General features: G+C 45.3%; 1 long non-coding RNA gene across 1 annotated transcript in view; it reads left to right on the top strand.

Annotated features, from left to right (window-relative positions):
• The window catches only part of LOC129498662 (uncharacterized), a 137,081-nt gene that overhangs the window by 11,780 nt on the left and 105,999 nt on the right, over positions 1-19,302 (top strand). The window contains exons 2-3 of the long non-coding RNA XR_008662171.1: positions 9,507-9,646; positions 18,089-18,211. This is a non-coding gene — a long non-coding RNA (uncharacterized LOC129498662). The remainder of the gene's footprint in view (positions 1-9,506; positions 9,647-18,088; positions 18,212-19,302) is intronic.

Genomic DNA, 19,302 nt, shown 5'->3' with positions numbered 1-19,302 from the left:
TACATCTGATTATTAATAATGATTGCTACCTTAGGAAGTGCTTAGGGAGGTGGCTAGAAGCATGGGGATGGGGATGGGGATCCATGGGGATGGGGTAGGGACAGGACGGGGCTGAGAAATCCTGAGTTGGTGTGTGGCTAAGGTTAGACCTCCTCGCCGGCTGAGCCACATGAAGCAGGACAGCAGAATTCGGTCTAGGAGGTTGCAGAACAGTGGCTGGGGTTACTGGCACCCAGCTCGGAGAAGCCAGCACCCCGGGTCCCAGCACAGTGGCACTTGCGGTTTCCACGGCTGCTCCTTGCGGGCGGAAGGGAAGGCCTCCTTCCTGTGGACTTTCTCACCCTCAGGCCTCCAGTGCTCCCACCGCTGCCTTCTTCCGCTGCCCACTCCTTGGGTTTCACAGGCAATTCCAGACACAGGAATGCTTTTGATGGGATGGCATCCTCCGCAGTTCTGGAAGGTGGGCCTGAGGGCCATGGTCATGTCTTGGATGTCTGGAACTCATTTTCATTAGCAACTGGGATGCCTTGATGCCTGGGCTCCCTTGGGCTTCCATGAGCTGAACACCTTGGCCTGGCTCAGTATCGACCCCTCATTGACTTGGGCTGTGTTGTCCGTAGGAGGGGGAAAGGGTGAGAGCCTGTGAGGGGCACGGGGCAGGCATACCCTGTCTTCTGACTTGAGGGTGGCAGGCCATGGGGCTCAGCTGTATTATCAAGGAGCTCAGTCAGGCTGCTACCAGAGCTGGAGAGTCTGGAGGTAGAGCTGAGGCTGGACTAGAGACAGCAGGCTAGAACTTTCAGTGTTGGCACGAGCTCAGAGGTTAGAACTGCAGATCCTGGGTTCAAATCTCAGCTCTGCTATTTCTAACCTATGTGGTCTTGGGTTACAAGGCCTCAGTTTCAGTTTTCTCATCTGTAAAAGGGGGATAATAATAGTACCTAGTTCAGAGGATTGCTGTAAAGATTAAACATATGTGTATATGTGTGTGTGTGTTAGCTTGTATGTGCTAGCTACGATTACTAGTATCAGTGTACGGCCACGGCTTGGATTGCTGAGCTGGGCATTAGGAGTAGGTGCTGGTCAGGGCTGGGGACTGGAATGAAGCTAAATAGGCAATGAGACATGGATTGAGGACAAACATTACAACAGCTGGGATTAGGGTTGGCTCTAGAATATAGCGTGAGCCAGCCATTTGCTGGAGACTTTCACTGAGGGGTGCAAGGAGCAGGAGCAGAAGTGGGGTGGGGTGAACAAAGGCAGCCTCCTTCCTGCCCCCAATCCAAGAGCATATGTACACTTGCCTCCCCCTCCTAAACAGGGTGCCATGGAGGGAGCTAGGAAGGGGGGGGAGGAAGGTTCTAGGTTACTCAGACTTGGTCTGGGGTGGTTTGGCAGTAGAGCTGGCGCAAAGGTTGGTAGAAGGGGAAATATAACTGCTGTTGTCAACCACCTGTCAGGTCTCCTCCCCATAATGACTCTCTTAGGGGTATAGTCTTGGATCCGTAGAGTGGTGGAAACGACACCAATCTTCTACGGCTGCTCTGACAGCACCAGAGCTTGGATGAAGGCCTGTTAGAGGATGCGGTTCTCTAGGGCACCCCTCCTTGTCCAGGTGGCACATCAGGTCCAGATACCGAGGTCCTGATGCCCTTGCACATGCTGATGTAGTCCTCTGTATTTGTGTCCATGGTCCTCATCACCTGGAGGCAGCTAGTGGAAGAGTTTCATTCTGAAAAGGAGGAGAGGCCTACAGGATGGAGGATGTGTGGGACCAGAGAAGGCCAGTGTCTCCCTGCAAGCTCTGAAATGGCTTCCAGTCTCAATCTGCTTTGAAGCAAGTAGAAAGGACAGAAAAAGAATCTGCTCAATCGCAGCCGAGTGGGTGCACCAAGGAAAGACCCAGAGTCACCAGCATCATTGTCTGGGGCAGGAGCAGAAGTAATTCTTTTTGTATCATTTCAATGCTCCTTTTGTTTCTTAGGCTGATTAGGACAAACACACAGTTACTATCTGTATAGCTGCCAGCCTGAGAATATGCATGTTTGCCAAGGGGGTGAGCTCCTGGTGTTCCCAGAGCTGCAGAAACTGCCCTAGCTGCAAGCGGTGCCGCTGTGCTGGACCCCTTAGGGCATCAGCGCTGCCCCCCACCCTCCAAAGCCTGGAATCCCAGGGGTGGCATGACTGGACATGCTACACCTCCTGTGTGTGTTTAACAGAGGCAAAAGAATGTCCTTACACTGTGGCTTAGGGGGCAGAAAGGAAACTTCTTTGAGAGGTAACCGCCCTGGTGTTATTAAGACTTACATTATTACATCAGGATTATTTTAAGTGGTCTGTAAGAAGAGTAAAATTAAAGGAAGTGAGCACACCAGGGGTTGCTGGGCTCCAGTTGTGAAAATCAGAACGAGGAAACATCAGAGACTTCTCATTAGAACCAGGAATGGATTATAGAACACCCACCACTACCATGATCATTTCATGTCTCTCCCCGTTTGCAGCTAGTGCGATTAAAGATGAAACAGAAACAAGATTCAGATCATTGGATAGGCAAAGACAAAATTTTACTATTTGCAGATGATAATGATTTTATACTTAGCCTGCTAAGAGAATCAAACAAAACGAACCCCAACTCTTGGATTAATAAGAGAGTTTAGTGTGTTGGCTGCAAGCAGGATAGATATACTCAAATCAGGAGCTATCCCACATACCAGCATTGGTGGGCTCTGAAATATAATGGGAGGGAGAGAAAGTAGAGATAGTCTGTTTTTAGAAACAAAGCTCACAAAATATTCAGGAATGACCTTAATGAGATGTGCTGTGGGATCTAGGTCAAGATCCCACATAAAGAAAATCCCTATGTAAAAAAAAAAAATCTGCTGAGATTTTATAAAAAAAGAAAACAGATATGAATTAATGGGAAACCATACCAGACTTTTTTTCTTTTTTTGTCTTCTGATTACAAACATTATAGATATCTTCCCTCTTTACTTATTGCATTTGCATTATGAGTTACATGGGCTGGAGTTTAAAACATGAAAAACACAGATATCTTCCATCTTTTTTAAATAAATATTTATTTATTTATTCATGAGAGACACACAGAGAGAGGCAAAGACATAGGCAGAGAGAGAAGCAGGCTCCATGCAAGGAGCCCGATGCGGGACTCGATCCTGGGACTCCAGGATCCTGTCCTGGGCCAAAGGCAGGCGCTCAACTGCTGAGCCACCCAGGGATCCCTTTGGTTCCCATCTTTATGGAATTTCCATTTGAATGGAAGAGATAGAGGATAAAAGAATAAACAAAACAAATTATTTGCACAAATACAGCTCACAATAAATATTCAAGAGAAATGGTCTTTACCTTGACTTCTGTGGGAACTCTCCCCAGCAGACTATTTAGTTCTCTAAAGCATCTAAACTTGTCGTTCCTACAAATACACTGACTGCGGCAAATTTGTTAAATAAGCAATGAATGATCAATCTAATTTAATTAGGAAAATATGTAAACGGTACCACTAAATCACCTGGGCTCTCAGTTATGGAAGTCAAGGGTTTCCTGCAGACTACGTTTTTTTCCTTTAAAAGGGAATCTTTTTCTTTTTACTTTGTTTAAATGCATTCTTGCAAAAGTCATGCAAAAGACAGGAGGGTTTGGTTTGGCCTGTGTCCCCTCAAGGTAGGACAGGCCCATTTCTGGGCTTTGTTGCTAGCCACATTTAAACTCTAGAGTTTGGCGGCTGGGTTGCTCAGTGGTTAAGCATCTGCCTTTGGCTCAGGTCATGATCCCGTGGTCCTGGGATCGAGTCCTGCATCCGGCTCCCCTCAGGCTGCCTGCTTCTCCCTCTACCTGTCTCTGCCGCTCTCTCTGTCTCTCATGAATAAATAAATAAAACCTTAAAAAAAAAAAAACCCTAAATCCTCCGTAGTTAATCATAAGAATGCAACGGATTCTTCTTGACTGAACTATCACAGTTTTGCAGACCCCTGCTTGGCTTGAATGGTCAACCAGGGAAGGATGTAGTTGAAATGTTTTTGCATCCTTACTTATTATAAAAGTGAAAAGGATAGAAAATGCCATTGAAGCATAAGGGTGTTGAGCTGAGTTTGGGGATGAATCAGTCTCCAGGACATCATTTTCTAACATGTTTTTTCTTCTGCATTTATTACCGATCTCTTAAACTTTTCATCTTCTTTATCCTCCCCTGGTCACACCCTGGATGAAAGTTTATGGATTTCCTCTACAGTTTCTGCCCTATATTCCATCATCTTCTTTCCTTTTGCCCTGTCAGAATTTTCCAAGGGGGCCTATAGCTAACAGACAACTTTCAGCTTTGGAGAATAAAGGAAGTGGATAACCATATTCCGCACAGAGTGTCCTCCTTTGATGGTCTTTATGTAGCATGCTACGGACATATGGATTTAATTCTTCTTCTGAGGCTTCACCAGTTGCCAACTGACACATTTGTTTTCAGAAGGAAGGTAAGTATAGGCCAGGTGTGCTGGTGGGCTAGGTCTTAAAAAATGTTTCCGGTTTGCTGGGAGAAGAGCTAAGCGTGCAACTTCACTGTGAGAGCATCCAAGAATTTGAGGACTGTTCTCAAGGAGGAGGACTCACCACCCTCGGCTTTGCCTCCTGGGCTGTGGCAATAGATACGTTCCAGGAAGGGGGGACTTGGATGATAAACTGTTAGAGTTTCAGGGGAACTTTTAAACGCATTCTTTCCAACCATTCCCTTTCACTCATGAAGAATCTGAAACCCTAAGAGGTGGAAGGACTTTCCAAGGGGAGTCTCAGTTTTCAGCCCCGTGGTGTTCCCAAGACATTTGGCATCTGCTAGAAACTTCAGAAGCCACCCCTAGAATCCACCAGTGGTCTGGGCAGAGGGCTCTGGGAGTGGCCCCCTCTTGCTCTACAGCAATGAGGAAGTCATATGGTATCTTTCTTTAGAGACTGGGAGAATGATTCATCTTTAAGTCCCAAAGACAGTGACAGATTCTTCAAGCTGCACACATCCATGCGAAAATGACAAACATGTGAGGTGCCGAAGCAGAAAAGTACTCCCAGTGGTACGTACAGCTGTGAGGAGGAAAGCCCTGCACGCTTTCGGGCAGTGGAAACAATGCTTTGCTTGGAACAGGTGTGTATTCAACCTCAAGTGCTTCCGGAGGGTCAGAGTAGAAGACATTTAAAACAAAAGATAATTTACCAAGACATGGGGAATGCTTTACGGTCCAGGATCATGCAGGGAATGAGAAAACCATTGAGACCATATTCAAGTCTCCACCTCCTACATTTTTCTACAGGAAAATTGGAGGATAATGTAATTTACACCTACCCCTCCTTCACCTAGATTTACCGGTTGTTAACACTTGAACGTTGTAGATGTTGTGACACTCTAGCATGCCTCTTTTGAAAATCGTGACATTTCCCCTGTGTAGCCATAATACCATGATCACACCTAAGAAAATTAAGAATAACTATTATTTATAGCTTGTATTTAACTTCCCCCCAAATGTCTTTTTATGAGTATTTTTTTCAATGTGAGATCAATCATGATTCATGCATTATATTTCATTACTATGTGATTGGTCTTTATAGAATAGTTGCCCACTGGGACTCCTGAGTGGCTCAGTAGTTGAGCATCTGCCTTTGGCTCAGGTCATGATCCCGGGGTCCTGGGATGGAGTCCCACATCGGGCTCCCTGCAGGGAGCTTGCTTCTCCCTGTGTCTCTGCCTCTCTGTGTGTCTCTCGTGAATAAATAAATAAAATCTTAAAAAAAAAAAGAATAGTTGCCCACCTCTCTTTCTCATGACACTGGGGTTTTGAAGAGACCAGGCCAGTTGTTGTGTAGAATGTGTCATACTCTGTATCAATCAGATTGTTTTCTCCTTGGAGAGAATTTATTATTTATTTATTTATTAAAAGATTTTATTTATTTATTCATGAGAGACACACAGAGAGAGAGGCAGAGACACAGGCAGAGGGAGAAGTAGGCTCCATGCAGGGAGCCTGACGTGGGACTTGATCCCAAGTCTCCAGGATCAGGCCCTGGGTTAAAGGCGGTGCTAAACTGCTGAGCCACCTGGGCTGCCCTCTTTGGAGAAAATTTAAGGCAAAAAAACTACATATGTGAAATTGTGTGACTCTTTTTGCATCATACCAATAGGCGCATAATGTGTGGTCACTCAGTTATCTTCCAGTTAGTGAGACGTCCCCAGTATCCCTCCATTTCCCCCTTTTAAATAAATCCTCTGTGCAGTGACACTTTGAGTCCATGTGAGTATACTGCTCCTTGTAGTTTTAGTCATTGCTCGAAATGATGATTACATCACAGTTTGCAAAGCAGTCTTTTTTTTTTTTTTCCAGAGAGAGAGAGTGAGCGTGTGTGCCTGAGTTGCGGGAGGGGCAGTGGGCGAGGGAGAGGCAGAGAATCTCAAGCAGACTCCTCATCAGGTATGGTGCTGACTCGGGGTTCAAAACCATGACCCAGAGATGGAAACCTGAACAAAAACTGCGTCCAACGCCCAACCAACAGGTCAGCCAGGTGCCCCAGAGAGAGAAAATCTTAAGCAGACTCCAGCACGCCCAGCATGGAGTCTGAGGTGGGGCTCTATCACATGACCCTGAGATCATGACCTAAGCTGAAATCAGGAGTTGGCCACTTAACCAAATGAGCCACCCAGGCACCCAGCAAAGAGGTCATTTTTTAATCCTGTATCACTCCTTCCATATTTATTAGTTAACATTCCTCTGTAAGGAAAATTTCTTTCTTTCTCTTGAGTATCATCATGGACCACATTATTTTTCAAGAACATTTCATTGTGTTATAATCCATTATCATCATTACTCCATTATTCTATTTGCTGCTCAAGTTGCACCACACTTGGGTAGCAGGAGCCCTTTCAGGGTGCCCCCTACAGACTTTTGGCATGTCTTGGTTAGTCTTTGAGCATTGCCTTGCTTTCTGGTGCAACAAAATGTTGCAGGCTCACCTGTGTTTTCCCTACTCCAGACTTGGAGTCAGGATTTTATCAAAGGATCCTTATGGGGAATGACATTTATAAGCTGTGGCCCAACTACTAGATATGCTCATTGCTGCTGAGCATACACATAAAATGAAAATAAGATCAACTTACAACAGATTTTAGTTATGTTTCTTTTTTAAGATTTTATTTGTTTATTTGGGAGAGAGTGAGAGAGAGCACAAGCAGTGGAAGGGGCAGTGTGAGAGAGAGAAGAATACTCAGTGCTGAACAGGAATGCAGGGCTGGATCCCAGGACCCTGAGATCATGACCTGAGCTGAAGGCAGACACTTAACCGACTGAGCCACCCAGGTGCCCCTAGTTGCATTTCTTTCGAAGGTATGTAAATAATCCACTTCCTTGACCTTAAAATTAGATAAATTAAGAATGAATAACCAGGGTCAATAATAAGAACAATTGAAGAAGCCCCAAGCATTTGAAGAAAACGAAACCAAACCAAAACAACAACTGAATGCTTTTGAGAGAAACTGTATTAGTTTCCTGTGAATGCTATAACGAAGTACTACAACCTTGCTGGCTTAGAAGAGAAATTTATTGTTTCATATTGTCTGGAAGATAGAAATGTCAAATGCAAGTGCACTCCTTCTGACATCTGTAGTGGAGAAAGCTTCCTTGCCTCTTCTGGCTTCTGGTATTTATTGACAATCCTTGCTGCTCCTTGGCTTCTAAATGCACCACTCCAATCTGCCTCCATTGTTGGGAAGCTGTCTTTTTCCTCTGTGTCTGTCTTTGTGACTTTTCCCTCTTATGAGGCCATAACTCATACTGTATTGAGGACCCAAACTACTCCAAGTGACCTTGCCTTAAAGCTTGATTTCACTTGCTAAGACCCTATTTCCAGGTAAGGTCACTTTCATGGGTACCAAGGGTTAGGATGTCAACATATCCTCTTGAGAGATCCAGTCCAAGCCATAATAAACACCATAGTCCAAGAGGTAAACATTAAAAAGAGTGTTTAGCTAGAGTATGGAAACATCAGTTTTATAGGAAAAATTTATAGGACATCATCTCTGTAAATTTTGACAAATGCTTTCCCTAGGACTCCAAATTGAATGAAAAAATTCAGTACATAAGACAACCTACAGTATTTATTTTAACCAGTTTTATGTACTTGTTAGAAAAGGATGAAAGAGAGAGAAGAAAGAGAAATGGAAAACAATGAGAGACATACGCAAAAGAGAAAGCTCTCTCTGAACACCAGGGGATAAGAGATTGAAGGGCTGCCAAAGAGGGGGTGGAGAGATTTACAGGAAGAAAGCAGGGAGTGATTGTCATCTGCAGGGGAGAAAGATCATTGTCTTCTGTTCATTTAGCTGGATTCAAGCTGTGTGATCACACAGTCCATTCTGACTCTTTACTTGCAACCACATTTTTAACTTATGCTTCTTTATTGAGAAAACTGAATATTAATCTGTTTTACTCCTTGGCGTGGAGGGGGTGGGGACTGCATGAAGTGTGTATCTTTGGCATGACTACCCTGGGGCTGAGGTGCGTCTTAACAGAGGTGGGGAATCCATGAGAAACACCAAGATTGGAGTTTGGGGTGGCCAGATTTGAGCCTGGGTGAGGCCAGTGCCTAGGTCACCAAATCCAAAGGGTGAGCCTTAACTAGGCATGGTTGTGACCTGAGGAGCCAGTCCAAAGTCCAGTCCCCAAATTCGGTGGTTGTAGTGGGAACCACAGCTGGTAGCCAGGAAGGTGTAAGTAGCTGATACATCAGAGTATGATAAGAGCATGGGCGGGGGTGCAACCTTCTGTGACCAAGGAAGGTGTGCGCCCAGGGCTGACACAAGGAAGGTTTAACTCCATGTGTCTTCTTCTGGGACCTCTTGTTTCCTGGCTCATTAGCATTGGTCTGAGGGAAGCTGATGGAATGGTGCCTCTAGGATGTGCTGGCACGAAAGCCTCAGTGTGTGTAGGACACAGACCTCCCCTAAGTCTCTTTCAGCAGAATCCAGGTCCTGAACACAAGGCCCTGACTCTTCTGATCTTGCTGTTCATTTACTTTCTGGTTTGGCTTAGAAGTCCAGATTTCTCTAAGAAGCTCAGTGAACAGATACATGTACCTGCCACTGTTAGAGACCCTGGAGATAAATGAGGAACAAGACAGACGAGGGCTGTGTGCTCCTGGGGCACAGCCGAGGCTTACACTGGCCACATTCAGGCCTCATGGGCACAGCTTCGCACAAGGGCACGTTCACCTGTGTTGTTGCTCTGCTTTTTCTATTTCATTTTATTTATTTATTTATTTATTTATTTATTTATTTATTTATTTATTTATTTATTTTTTTAGGTGCAAGTTTCTAATAGTTAATGCTTAAAATAATAGCCACAGACTAACCCCAGACACAGTCATTTGCTTTTGTGACCATTTACCATAAAGAAATAACAGTTATGATAATTATATACATATATAATTGCATACATACGTATAAAAAGATTAATTTATTATTTTAGAGAGAGAGAGAGAATCTCAAGCAGACTCCCCTCTGAGTGCAGAACCCAACTTGAGGCTCAATCTCATGACCCTGAGACCATGACCTGAGTCAGAATCAAGAGTTCCATGCTTAACCGAGTGAGCCACCCAGGCGCCCCACGTGAGTAATATATTTTTAACATTATTCTGTAACAGAAATTTTCCTTGGCATCACTTGTTATGCCATCCGAAAGGTCAGTTTTACTCATTGTTTTCTCTTTTAGTGAAGAAGAATTGTTAAAATGTTATTTCAACATAGTATATTTTAAAAAGATTTTATTCATTTGAGAGAGAGAAAGAGAGAGAGAGAGAGGGAGCAGGAACAGAGAGAAGGGCAGAGGGAGAAGCAGACTCTCTGCTGAGCAGAAAGCCTGACTTGGGGCTCGATTCCAGGACCCCGGGATCATGACCTGAGCTGAAGGTAGATGTTTAACTGACTGAGCCACCCAGGTGCCCCAACAACATATGATTGTTTTAAACTGGGCTTTAAAACAGTGCTCCTGGGAGCCCTATGATTCTGCCCATGTACCCCAGAGGTTTGCTTATATACTATGCAAATTTTTTAAAAAATTGAAGTTCACATAAGAAAATCATTTCAAAGTGAACGATTCAGTAACATTTAGTACATTCAAAATGTTGTGTAACCATCAACTTTGTCTAGTTCCAAAGCATTATCATTACCCCAAAAGGAAACCCTATACTTCTTTTCCCCCTCGCCCTAGCAACCACCAGTCTGCATTCTGTCTCTATGGATTTACATAGTCTGGATGTTTCATATAAATGAAATCATACAATATGTGACCTTTTGTGTCTGGCTTCTTTCTCTCAGCATTTTTAAGAAGGTTTTACTTATTTACTTGAGAGAGAAAGAGAGAGCATGAGAGGGGAGAAAGGGCAGAGGGAGAGGGAGAAGCAACCTCCTCGCTGAGCAGGGAGCCTCATGTGAGGCTTGATCCCAGGACCCTGAGACCATGACCTGAGCTGAAGGCAAGACACTCAATGGACTGAGCCACCTGGGTGCCCCTCACTCAGCATTTTTTGAAGGTCATCCACTTTATAGCATATATCACAATTTAATTCCTTTTTGTGGCTGCATAGTATTCCTTTATATGTATGTACCACAGTTCACTTATCCATTCACTCACTGATGGACATTTGAAGGTGTTCCCACCTTTTGGCTGTTGTGACCAGTGCTGCTATGGACTTGTCTCTACACATGCACGTGTATCTGAGTACTTGCTTTCAGCTCTTTTTGGTCCGTTGCTTTGTTTTAAATCATTAAGACAACAGAGAACCCTGCCTAACCCAGGTTCTCGAGCCATCAGCCTTTGGGTCCACCATCCACCACTGAATCTCTAGCCCTTTTATATGGGCCAGTTTCTGGCTCCAGTTTACTCTCATCTAGGAGATGAAGTGGGCTGGGGGAATCTGGACAGCACTTTTACATCTACACATGTAGTTTCTGAGAAGATTCAGTTTGATTTTTTGTTTAGTCCCTGAAGAAAAATTTTTTGAGCATCTATTCTGTGAAAGACACTGTGCTAGAACACCCAGGAAGAGGTCTAAATCATGATCCTGCCCATCAGTGTTTTTTTTTTTTAAGGTTTTATTTATTTACTCGAGAGACAGAGAGAGAGAGAGAGAGAGAGAGAGAGAGAGAGAGGTAGAGACACAGGCATAAGGAGAAGCAGGCTCCATGCAGGGAGCCTGACACAGGACTCGATCCCAGGTCTCCAGGAGTAGGCCCTGGGCTGAAGGTGGCACTAAATTGATGAGCCACCCGGGCTGCCCTCCCCATCAGTGTTATGCTAACCAGGTGATTAAGATAATACCCACAAGCAAAGAACTCTACAATGAGGCACTTGACAAGTACAGGCCAAGTACAGAGAGAGAGAGAGAGAGAGAGAGAGAGAGAGCGCCCTTCTGCTGGGGTGACCAGGGAGGCTTTCATTGAGTGTATTACTTGAAATGAACCTACGTTGAACCTGTGTTAATAGGTGAGATGTAGGGGTAAGACATTTTTCAGAGTGAAGTTGTGGCAGGAGGAAATTCAGCGAGGAGATGGGATTGGCTGGAGTAAAGATGAATGTACGGCAGGAAGGTGTGAGAAGGCTGACAGAGGCTCTGGTTCAAAAGGACTGGGAGTTTGTACTTTATCCTGAACCAAACTAGAATCTGGTAGGAGGCAGTCTAATAATTGGACATGAATCTTTATTTTACTTCGTCTTATGGCTGTGTGGCTGTGATGATCTTTAGCGGTGATGCATGGTCACAGTTTAGAAGAGCTGCTCTTGCCAGATCCTCAGAACCTTCAGCTGTGTAGTCACTTATTTTCGGCTTCTCTGATCCTTACTGCAATTCTTTCTGAGGACCTACCCAGAAGGTAAATTATAAGTCTGTGCTAGAGTGTGTTCTGTGGAACATCACATCTGTGAATAGGATTTCATGGTCAAACAAATAAAAAAAAAGATGTTATTTATTTATTTGAGAGAGAGAGTGAGCACAAGCAGGGAGAACAGCAGAGGGAGAGGAAGCAGGCTCCCCGCTGAGCAGGGAACCCAACACAGGGCTGGATCCCAGGACCCTGAGATCATGACCTGAACTGAAGGCAGACAGTCAACCAACTGAGCCACCCAGGTGCCCCTTTGGTCAAACAAATTTGAGAATCATTGCATAGTGCATCTTGCTCTAGGAGGTTCACACTGCACATTAGCAAGCGAAAGGCTTTACAAAATCCTGCAGAAGGAAGCCGGTTTAATTTGTTTCATCCAGCATTTTCTAAATTCACCTGCTGCAGTGGGTGGCATGGTGCATTCCTCGCCCCTGCCCCTACGTCTGCATCAAATCCCTGGAAACTATGCATGTTATCTTATGTGGAAAAAGAGACTTTGCAGGTGTAATTAAGTTATGGATCATGAGGTGAGATCACCCTGAATTCTCCAAGTGGGCTCTGAATCCAATGACAAGTGTCTCTGCAAGAGAGGAAATTTGAGGGACACCTGGGTGGCTCAGCAGTTGAGCATCTGCTTGTGGCTCAGGTCATGATCCCGGGGTCCCAGGATCGAGTCCTACATCAGGCTCCCTGCAGGGAGCCTGCTTCTCCTTCTGCCTGTGTCTCTGCCTCTCTCTCTCTGTGCTCTCATGAATAAGTAAATAAGATCTTAAAAAAAATATTTAGAAAAAAGAGAGGAAAATTTGAGATAGGTGGATGGAAAGAGACACAGAACAGAGACGATGCGGAGACGAGGCAGAGACTGGAGTGATATGTGCACAAGCCTAGGACGCTAAGGAGCCAGCTGCTACCGGAAGCCTGAGAAGGATTTTCCCCTAGAACCTCTTGCAGTGAGATCTGTGGATACGCTTTAGGCTCCAACTTTCAGAGTCCCCTGCATGGGACTTGATTTCAGAACAGGGCGATCACGTTGGCTTGTGGGCGGTGGCCGAGGCGCAGGCAGCGGCAGCATCTCAGTGCAGCTGGCAGGTGCCTGATGGTGGCGGAGGTGGCATGATGCTGCTGGTGCAGCCGCAGCGCTGCATGCGGCCTGTGCCTTCTTATTCTCTGGCCAGTCCCCTGCTGTGGCTTTGGAATCCTTCCTGGAGGTTCAGCCTGGAGTTGGTTTCTTGCCACCCCCGACTTCAGTGGTTCTGGAAGTTAGATGGTACTGTCACAAATACCTTCCTGCTTCAGCAGCCAGATCCTGTTCTGTGCGGCTACACTCCTCCCGACGACCTCCTGATGCAAGTGTCGGGTGTATATGTAAATAAGTAGTGATTAAAAAGCAATACAGTGAATGAATATATTGATGACATCACAAATCTTTCCTTTGCTCTAGCAAAAATTTGAAAAAACAAACAAACAAACAAACCCTGAATTGGGTAGATCACTTGGTTAAGCCTCTGCCTTTGGCTCAGGTGGTGACCCCAGGATCCTGGGATGGAGCTGCCCAGCATCGGCTCCCTGCAGGGAGCCTGCTTCTGCCCCTCCCTCTTCCCCCTGCTCATGGTCTGTCTCCCTCTCTCTCAAATAAATAGATAAAATCTTTAACCTCCCCCCCAATTCATATAATTATGGCTTGTGACTAAAAATGTCCAGGGATAATGCCCTACGTGGTTTAAAAAGATGCTGCACATAAATAAAAGTGTGTTAGATACTATAAGAATGCTTCTTGGGGTGACCGAGATACTGCAAGACTCAAAGTACAAGTTTATTTTTTTATTTTTATTTTTAGATTTTTAAATTTATTTATTCATGAGAGACAGAGAGAGAGAAAAAGAGGCAGAGACACGGGCAGAGGGAGAAGCAAGCTCCATGCAAGGGAGCCTGACGTGGGACTTGATCCTGGATCTCCAGGATTACGCCCTGGGCCGAAGGCAGGCACTAAACCGCTGAGCCACCCCGGCTGCCCCAAAGTACTAGTTTAAATAAAATTTCTTCATAAAATGGGACAGTGGGGGAAAAAAGCAATATTATAAAATCAACTTACTATTTTACATGTGTGATTTAAACTTTTATGTGTGACTAAATAAGTGAGTTAAATCCTATACACAGACATTTGACTCTCTTGTCTGTTGCCAAAACATTTATCATTTTCAAGTTGGCTAGAAAAACCTCCCAGAATCCTCAACTTTGTTTTTTGAGGTGTTTTTCCCTTGTATATATATTCAGAGTTACCCGATATTCAAATTAAATGGTCATGAATATGGCCCGAAACTAATGTGCAAGGGGTGACCGTTGAGAAATGCTGGCCTACGGGATCAAGGCTCTGCATAGTATGTGGCGATTCGGTGTTCCATCCACTACTTAAAATGACAGATAAAATTGGCATGTCCGTGCTGCTGTCATGACACAGACTCTTTCTTCTGATTTCTTTCTGATTCCTGCCATCTCCACGGTTTCTGCCTTTTCGCCTCCTCCTAGTACAGATGAGTACGATCTGGCCTCTGACCCCGGAGCTTGCAGGGTCCAGTAAGGGAGATGATGTGCGGATCTGATTCACCGCGGAGAGAATCGCACAGTGAGCACGGGGACACCTTCACTTACGCAGAGGCTGACTTGAGGAAGCAGGTGGCATTTCGGTTGAGCTATCCAGAGTTTTTTTTTTTTAAGGTTTTATTTATTTATTCATGAAAGACACACACACACACGCACACACACACACACACACACACAGACAGAGACAGAGACAGAGACAGAGGGAGAAGCAGGCTCCATGCAGGGAGCCTGACGTGGGACTCTATCCCAGGTCTCCAGGATCACACCCTGGGCCGAAGGCGGTGCTAAACCGCTGCGCCACCTGGGCTGCCCAAGAGTTTTTCTTTTTCTAAATAATATTTGTTTATTTATTCATGAGAGACACACACAGAGAGGAAGAGACACAGACAGAGGGATAAGCAGGCTCCATGCAGGGAGCCCAATGTGGGGCTCCGTCCCAGGACCCCGGGATCAGGCCCAGAGCTGAAGGCAGATGCCCAACCCCTGAGCCCCCGGGTGCCCCTCTCCAGAGACCTTACTGGATCACTAGAGTGATCCTTCCGATGAAAACTGACAGTTTCTTCCTCGGACTTCATCCATCACCAGTTGTCTGGAATTCTAAATCCCCCCCTCCCGGGTCTGAAATCACAACTTCGCAGCAAGCTGATGCTCGCCGACAGTGTGGGTGACGTGCCAGCCTAAGAAGGGCTTGTGCCGCTTGGCGACGCTATCTTGGCAAACAGGTGGACTCCCTGCACCTGCACCTGCACCTGCACCTGCGAAGGGCGCGCGCCCCCCCCCCCAGCCCCGCCCTACCCGCCCCGCGGCCGCAGGGGGCGGGGGTCTGCGGCGGGGTCGGCGCACCGGCCGCGGGGTGGCCGTCGGGCGCAGTTTCCCCGCGCTCCGCTGGGTCGCACTGTGGCCCCGCGGATGCGCGCCCGGGCGGGGCAGGGGCGCTCGGGAGCGGCGGCGGCGGGCGGCGGGCGGCGGGCGGGCCTCCCTCGGGCTTCCCAGGGGCGGGCGCTCCCCCAGGCCCAGCGCAGCTCAGGTGAGCGCCGGCGCGCGGGCCCCTGCGGAGGGCACCAGACGGGGGTCGTGCAGGGGGCAGAGGGCCGGTGGTGGCCCTGCCAGGACACAGGGTATCTCCTTTATTTTTTTTTAAAAGATATTATTTATTTATTCATGAGAGACACACAGAGAGAGGCAGAGACACAGGCAGAGGGAGAAGCAGGCTCCGCGCAGGGAGCCCGACGTGGGACTCGATCCCAGGTCTCCAGGATCACAACCTGGGCTGCAGGGCATCTCCTTTAAAGCTCCCTCCTTACACAAAAAGTTGGGTCTTCTGCACTCCCTGACCCCCCCCCCCCCAATGCCCGATCATAATTCGTCTTGCGGGTGGCTACACTCCCTTCCTACGAACCTTCTTAGGCAGCGCGCCCAGGCCTCCCTGAAGGGCACCAGGCTCCTTTGCCGCTCGGGCTGTCGCGCTGTGAGCAGCAGGCCTGCAGCGAGCGGGTGTCAGTGGGCTGATGCGTGCGACTGTGTCTACAGGATGAATTCCTGGAAGTGGAATTTGTCTTGTTGAAGAATATTTCCTTTTTAAATGTATTTTTTAAAATATTTTATTTATTTATTCATGAGACACACACACAGAGAGAGAGAGAGAGAGAGAGAGAGAGAGAGGCAGAGACACAGGCAGAGGGAGAAGCAGGCTCCGTGCAGGAGCCCGACACGGGACTCGATCCCAGGTCTCCAGGATCCCGACCTGAACCAAACAAAGGCAGACACTCAACCAACTCAGGCCTACCAACGTTTTTAATTTTACAGACCTTGCCAGTTGAGGGTACAACCAAATCATACTCTCCTCAGTGACTACTCCCCATCTCCCACCTTGTTAACAATAGGTATGTTGAGCTTTTAAAATATTTGCAGCCCAGGTGGCTCAGCAGTTAGTGCCGCCTTCAGCCCAGGGTGTGATCCTGGAGACCCGGGATGGAGTCCCACATCCACGTCGGCTCCCTGCATGCAGCCTGCTGCTCTCTGCCTGTGTCTCTGCCTCTCTCTCTCTCTCTCTCTCTCTCTGTCTCTCATGAATAAATAAAGAAATCTTAAAAATATATATTGCAATGTGAAAGATTACCATGTCAATGTTTTAGCTTGCATCTTTTTTTTTTTTTTAAGATTTTATCCGTTTATTTGACAGAGAGAGAGAAAGAGAGAGAGAGAGTGTGTGAGAGAGCACAAGCAGGGGGAGCCGCAGAGGGAGAGGGAGAAGCAAATGCAGGCTGGATCCCAGGACTGAACCCAGGCTGAAGGCAGTCACTTAACTGCCCACCCAGGTGCCCTACATCTTTTTTTTTTTTTTTTTAAGATTTCATTTGTTTATTCGAGAGAGAATATGAGTAGTGGAGAGGGGGAAAGGGAGAGAGAGAGAGAGAAGCAGGTTCCTGCTGAACAGGAAGGCCCATGTGGGACTCCATCCCAGGACCTGGAGGTCATGACCTGAGTAGAAGGCAGATGCTTAGCTGCCTGAGTCACTGGGGCACCCTTAATTCGAATCTTTTAAATTTGGAATGAGGCTTATTCTTTTTCATGTGAATAAAGCTATTTGAATTTAATGACCAGATGGTTCATGTCCTTTGCCCACTCCTATCAGAATGTTGGACTTTTTCCTATGGATGCAAATGCTTTTTATATATTAAAGAAATCAGATCATTGGCTATCATATTGATTAAGTCTTTGGCTTCATTTACAGTATTTACCATTGGTAAATTTTAATATTTATAGAGTAAAATTTGTCAGTCTTTTACTTTATAGCTGCTGGGTTTTCAGAGACCTTCTTGACTCAACTATTGCAACCAGATGCTCCCAAGTTTTAATTTGGCCATCTCTCCAAAGAGATTCCTGGTACCACAAACAGCTTACTCTATGCTAGAATAGAAGGAAGGGAATATTCTTTTATTCCGGGGGGGAAAATATATGATTTGGAGTCAAGCAAAAGTTTGTCTTTTAAAAAATAACATTTCCTCCCTGTTGACAAAGATTATATATTTTCATTTTAGGAAATTTGGAAATGTATAATGATATAAAGAAGGAAATAAAAGTCATCTGTAATTCCACCATTAGAGATAAACAATGATACATATATATGTACATATATATATATGATATGTTTATACTGTCTATATTTTGAACTTACTTTAAAAATATAGCAATATTCTATAGGAATTTTCTCAGGGTAAATATTCTTCTTTTTTTAAAAATATTTTTATTTTATTTATTTATTCATGAGAGAGGCAGAAACATAGGCAGAGGGAGAATCAGGCTCCCTACAGGGAGTCTGATGTGGGACTCAATCCCAGGACCCTGGGATCACACCCTGAGCCAAAGGCAGACGCTCAACCACTGAGCCACCCAGGTGCCCCAAGGGGACATGTTCTTCTAAATATGATCTTAATTGGTGATTAATTTTTATTGTGCAAGTTACTTAATGAGTTTAACCCAAGTTGTAAGATATTTAGGTAGTTTCTAATCTTCACTGTTGTAAACAGCAGTGGTAATATGCATACCTCTGTTTTTCTTCTACTTCAGCCAATTTCGAACACATACGATGCATTGCAAAGAAAGGAGAATATGAATTTCACTTCAGGATGCAGCTTCCTTGGTCCCTGTTTTTTGCACATGATCAGTTGATCTCCTTTGATGTATCTTGGGGTAAGTATTCATGCTTTTTGCACATAATGGAAAAAAATAAGTCAACAATTCAGTTCCTTAACATTTTCACACGGTAGAGCTTGCCTATAGACTAAAAATAAAAATTTTCCTTTTTAAATATATAAAATCTCTGAAGCCCAGGGTTAGAAACTATAAACAGTATTATTTGTATGTCATGAGAGAGCATACAAAAAAAAAAAAAAAGTATCCAAAGTAAGTAAAAAAAAAAAAAAAAGGCCATGGTCAGAGGCCATGTAGTACAATCACTTCATTTACAGGTGAAGAAATTGAGGCTCAGAGATCTTATGTGCCCTGACCAGGCCTCACACCTCAGCCCCATGAAGTGGCATAGGCTTTTATTAGCTGTGATTGCAGAATTTCTGAGCAGCGCACACTTCTGGGGAATCCTGGCTGTGCCACATGCCTGGCCGCAGAGGAAATCTCTGTATACAGGGTTCTTGCCTTCTCCTCCTAGGTCTACCATTTGCACTGAAAAGTTTCGTTTATGAATTTCCTTTCTTGTTTACCATTTTCCTGCCACAAAGAGTTTAACTTATTTTACACTGGGGTTTTCCTGTGATCCTCATCAGGCTTTTATTTTACTTCTCACTGAGAAAGCAGAATTTTTTTTTAAGTTTTTATTTATTTATTCATGAGAGACACAGAGAGGGAGGCAGAGACATAGGCAGAGGGAGAAGCAGGCTCCATGCAGAGAGCCTGATGTAGGACTCAATCCCAGGACTCCAGGATCATGACCCAAGCCAAAGGCAAATGTTCCACTGCTGAGCCACCCAGGTGCCCTGAGAAAGCAAAATTGTTGTGAACTCTCTTCATAAGGGCTTTCATTTACACTACCAAATAGTGCTTAAGGCAAACAGTATGAAAGCTTTGGAGACCTCTACCTAATTGATTTGAAGATAAGTAGAATAAAAAACACTGACTTGGATCCTGCACACCTTCTACATACATCAGTTGTTGAGTATCTTTTAGGACAAGAAATCAGCAAGATTAGTCTGATCGAGCTCGGCTTTTGGGAAATTGAGGAATTCGAAGTTGGTTTATTTTGGTCCCTGCGGTCCCCTGGACTAAGA

Source organism: Nyctereutes procyonoides, unplaced genomic scaffold (genome assembly GCF_905146905.1).
Source record: "Nyctereutes procyonoides isolate TBG_1078 unplaced genomic scaffold, NYPRO_anot_genome, whole genome shotgun sequence".
Classification (NCBI taxonomy): domain Eukaryota; kingdom Metazoa; phylum Chordata; class Mammalia; order Carnivora; family Canidae; genus Nyctereutes; species Nyctereutes procyonoides.
Note: the sequence above shows the minus strand (reverse complement) of the source record. Positions and strands in the feature narration are given on the sequence as shown.